The 5,349-nt window shown below is 40.2% G+C and overlaps 1 pseudogene; it reads right to left on the bottom strand.

Annotated features, from left to right (window-relative positions):
- Positions 1–758, bottom strand: part of LOC138002552 (uncharacterized) — a 3,430-nt pseudogene extending 2,672 nt beyond the window's left edge.
- Between the last annotated feature and the right edge of the window lie 4,591 nt (positions 759–5,349).

Below are 5,349 nucleotides of genomic sequence, written 5' to 3'. Positions count from 1 at the left end.
TAATTGTGTACTTTAGATACATCATCATTTCCTTTGAAAATTAAATTAAGTTGTTCACAACAAGACGGTCACAAAACAAACAAAACAATAAAATCGACGACGGGACACGGACCGAAATTGACAACAGCGGCCGATAAGAACACGTACGCTTGTTCAGTTCGAAGATAAACATTAAAGAATACTCAAAACAAGTGTGCCCAACACAATAGTCAGATAACTATGTTGCGTCATGCCAGTTTGTCTGATGACAGCACATTGAAACACGCGCTTTCATTGGTTTTTGACGTCACATGGTAAGCGGCCCTTTGTTTCCTTACCTTTCCTATTATTACATTTTCTCTGGCGGACTCGAAACTTTTTCCGCATACAAAACACTCTCGCGCTTCGAATCTATTAAGGCTGCCTCCTCGTCAGCCTCGCGTCTTCACTCGGCTGACTCGTTGGCAATTAAACCCATTGACACCTCAAAAGCCCTAAGAAACCCCCTCTGGCCCAGGAGTCAATGGGTTAAGATAAACTATTACTACTCTAACGCAGCTTTGAAGAAATTTTCTTTTAAATTGCTTTCCATGCATTCTTTTCTATATTGCTTTATAAAAATGAAATAACTCAACTGCCAGAAAATGCTTTCTCAGGGCTCACAAATCTACGAAATCTGTAAGTACAGTGTAATATTCTACCCTGGGTATTGTTATTAATAATATGGTAATAAGGTATGGAGAATCGCTCTGGCCTTCCCGAAGCCTACCTCCTGTCATCTTTCTGCACCAGTGTTATACAACCTAAATGGGTAATACCCACATAATCTAAATTTAGATCAGTGGGTGCAAGCTATCTCAGATGATCATTCGAGTCATCCAACCATGGGTGCACCGTATTTAGGTGTAGGCACCCATTTTGAATAGTGCTGATAAACTGTGTTTAAGTCTAAACGCCCATTCTAAGTAAGCACCCATCTTAAATCGATTAGCTTTCAATATTGGTAATTGGTCTCTATTTAAATATTATAAAAATTCGGCTTTATTCAGCAGCGTGCTTCGATGGTATGGTGGTTATCGATGATTCCTTACGCGTGGCTAACGGACTAGGTTCAACCTTTTTGTCATGCATGTTCGTCGATCATCTTAAACAAAAATGTTCCTTTTTTTTCCCTTTTTTTTTTCCTGACGAGAAAATTTCTAAGTATAGGGTAAACTTCATGTAATTGAAGTGAAAGAGGAAACGCGTATTTAATGAGTTGCTTGGATGACTGGGATGATCATCTGAGATGGTTTGCACCCGCTGATCTAAATTTAGATTATATGGGTATTACCCATTTAGATTGTGTAACACGTGTGCTTTCTGACATCAGCAGATGTCTATTTTCCTCAATTCCGTAACTTATACATGATCTACTCTTCCCAATCCTTGTTGAACGTAATAAGTAATATAACCTAATAACCTTTAACAAATTTAAGAATGACACGATTACTGAATAATTTTCTGAGAACCTTCTGCACGACGCATGGTTTGGAAACTGTTTTGGTGGCGGCAAATGTGAAAAATATTTTACTTGCTCATAGACGTCCGAAAACGGACGGGCAAATTCGAGAACGTGCGCTCCATTTCGAATCCACCTGCCAATAGGTTCTGCGAAGGAATGATTCTCAAGTACATTATCATAAGCCTTAACGTTCTGGTGTAAGCCGCCAACAAAGAAACGATCGGAAACTCTCAATTTTAAAGCTTTTAAACTCAAGAGACACGCTCGACGAGAGGACATCCCTCCAATCAAGAGCCTCTGTCACTCGCACCCCGGTCGGGAACCCCGTTCATATCCTCCCAAGTTGTACAGTGTCTCCATTTGATTCCTATAATCTGCTTCTGGAACTCTACCCAGTTACTTGCTTGCTCCGGAAACCCGTCTTTGGAGACCATTGTCCTCCGCTTACGACCCACCATCTAAATAAAAAAGGGGGGAGGGTTTAAATAGGGATTTCACCTATTCCAATCGATTGATAAGTCACATAAAAAACAAAGAAAGCTAGTTGTACCAGGGTTCCCGACCAAGACAGAGCGCCTTCAGCACGCCTGAGAGCAGGACGTCAGGTGGCTACCTAGATAAACGGTAAACCAACAGGAGTCACTCAACCTGATCAATAGCACAAATAATCCAAGGGACATTTCAAAAACCACAGAAAAACCCTCATGGGACTTTGTATCCAAAAAAACCTTACCAAAGGTAAAATCCCAAAGGTGTTATTGATGCCCATTAACGCAAAGAGAATTCACTCCACAAACCTAACCAGTATGATCAATACAACTCCGCCGCATTATCAGAAGACGTCCGAATTCACAACCCAGGCAAACCCGAGACGTTATTATAATAATACCCACCACACAGGCAAACCACAGAAGCATAAATGATTAAAATAAAGCTCTGCCACCTCGGCGAGCCACACTGGATAACAATACAAAAAATTCAAACACGCAAAGCACGCCGGCATCACCAAAACAAAGAATTTCGCCACTTAGGCAGAATGTTAAAAGTCAATAGTTGCACACTCCGACGACACGTCTGGATGCCACTATCAACCTCATTACTAACCAAGCTTCTACAATAGGACAAGAATGTTAAAAGTCAACAGCTGCACACTCCAACGATACATCTGGATGCCACTATCAACCTCATTAGTAACCAAGCTTTTACAATAATACAAGAATGTTAAAAGTCAATAGTTGCACACTCCGACGACACATCTGGATGCCACTATCAACCTCATTACTAACCAAGCTTTTACAATAGGACAAGAATGTTAAAAGTCAACAGCTGCACACTCCAACGATACATCTGGATGCCACTATCAACCTCATTAGTAACCAAGCTTTTACAATAAGACAAGAATGTTAAAAGTCAATAGTTGCACACTCCGACGACACATCTGAATGCCACTATCAACCTCATTACTAACCAAGCTTTTACAATACGACAAGAATGTTAAAAGTCAACAGCTGCACACTCCGATGATACGTCTGGATGCCACTGTCAGCCGCATTGGTAACCAAGCTTTTACAATAATACAAGAATGTTAAAAGTCAATAGTTGCACACTCCGACGACACATCTGGATGCCACTATCAACCTCATTACTAACAAAGCTTTTACAATAGGACAAGAATGTTAAAAGTCAACAGCTGCACACTCCAACGATACATCTGGATGCCACTATCAACCTCATTAGTAACCAAGCTTTTACAATAAGAAAAGAACATAAAAGTCAATAGTTGCACACTCCGACGATATGTCTGGATGCCACTGTCAACCTCATTAGTAAACAAGCTTTTACAATAAGACAAGAATGTTAAACGTCAACAGCTGCACATTCCAACGATACATCTGGATGCCACTGTTAACCTCATTAGGACCCAGGCTTTTACAATAAGACAAGAATAGTTGCACACTCCAACGATAAGTCTGGATGCCACTGTCAGCCGCATTGGTAACCAAGCTTTTACAATAGGACAAGAATGTTAAAAGTCAATAGTTGCACACTTCGATGATACGTCTGGATTACCCTATAAACCACATTAGCAACCAAGCTTTTACAATAAGATAGAATGTTAAAAGTCAATAGTTGCAAACTAGGACGATACGTCTCGATGCCACTGTCAATCCCATTAGAAACCAAGCTTTTACAATAAGACAAGAATGTTAAAAGTCAATAGTTGCACACTCCGATGATACGTCTGGGTGCCACTGTCAGCCGCATTGGCAACCAAGCTTTTACAATAATACAAGAATGTTAAAAGTCAATAGTTGCACACTCCGACGACACATCTGGATGCCACTATCAACCTTATTACTAACCAAGCTTTTACAATAGGACAAGAATGTTAAAAGTCAACAGCTGCACACTCCGATGATACGTCTGGATGCCACTGTCAGCCGCATTGGTAACCAAGCTTTTAAAATAATACAAGAATGTTAAAAGTCAATAGTTGCACACTCCGACGACACATCTGGATGCCACTATCAACCTCATTACTAACCAAGCTTTTACAATAGGACAAGAATGTTAAAAGTCAACAGCTGCACACTTCAACGATACATCTGGATGCCACTATCAACCTCATTAGTAACCAAGCTTTTACAATAAGAAAAGAACATAAAAGTCAATAGTTGCACACTCCGACGATATGTCTGGATGCCACTGTCAACCTCATTAGTAAACAAGCTTTTACAATAAAACAAGAATGTTAAAAGTCAACAGCTGCACATTCCAACGATACATCTGGATGCCACTGTTAACCTCATTAGGACCCAAGCTTTTACAATAAGACAAGAATAGTTGCACACTCCGACGTTTCGTCTGGATGCCACTGTCAGCCGCATTGGTAACAAAGCTTTTACAATAGGACAAGAATGTTAAAAGTCAATAGTTGCACTTTCCGACGAGACATCTGGATGCCACTATCAACCTTATTACTAACCAAGCTTTTACAATAGGACAAGAATGTTAAAAGTCAACAGCTGCACACTCCGATGATACGTCTGGATGCCACTGTCAGCCGCATTGGTAACCAAGCTTTTACAATAATACAAGAATGTTAAAAGTCAATAGTTGCACACTCCGACGACACATCTGAATGCCACTATCAACCTCATTACTAACCAAGCTTTTACAATAGGACAAGAATGTTAAACGTCAACAGCTGCACACTCCAACGATACATCTGGATGCCACTATCAACCTCATTAGTAACCAAGCTTTTACAATAATACAAGAATGTTAAAAGTCAATAGTTGCACACTCCGACGACACATCTGGATGCCACTATCAACCTTATTACTAACCAAGCTTTTACAATAGGACAAGAATGTTAAAAGTCAACAGCTGCACACTCCGATGATACGTCTGGATGCCACTGTCAGCCGCATTGGTAACCAAGCTTTTAAAATAATACAAGAATGTTAAAAGTCAATAGTTGCACACTCCTACGACACATCTGGATGCCACTATCAACCTCATTACTAACCAAGCTTTTACAATAGGACAAGAATGTTAAAAGTCAACAGCTGCACACTTCAACGATACATCTGGATGCCACTATCAACCTCATTAGTAACCAAGCTTTTACAATAAGAAAAGAACATAAAAGTCAATAGTTGCACACTCCGACGATATGTCTGGATGCCACTGTCAACCTCATTAGTAAACAAGCTTTTACAATAAAACAAGAATGTTAAAAGTCAACAGCTGCACATTCCAACGATACATCTGGATGCCACTGTTAACCTCATTAGGACCCAAGCTTTTACAATAAGACAAGAATAGTTGCACACTCCGACGTTTCGTCTGGATGCCACTGT

Source organism: Montipora foliosa, chromosome 5, assembly GCF_036669935.1.
Source record: "Montipora foliosa isolate CH-2021 chromosome 5, ASM3666993v2, whole genome shotgun sequence".
Taxonomy (NCBI): domain Eukaryota; kingdom Metazoa; phylum Cnidaria; class Anthozoa; order Scleractinia; family Acroporidae; genus Montipora; species Montipora foliosa.
This window is presented reverse-complemented; position numbering and strand designations above follow the sequence as displayed.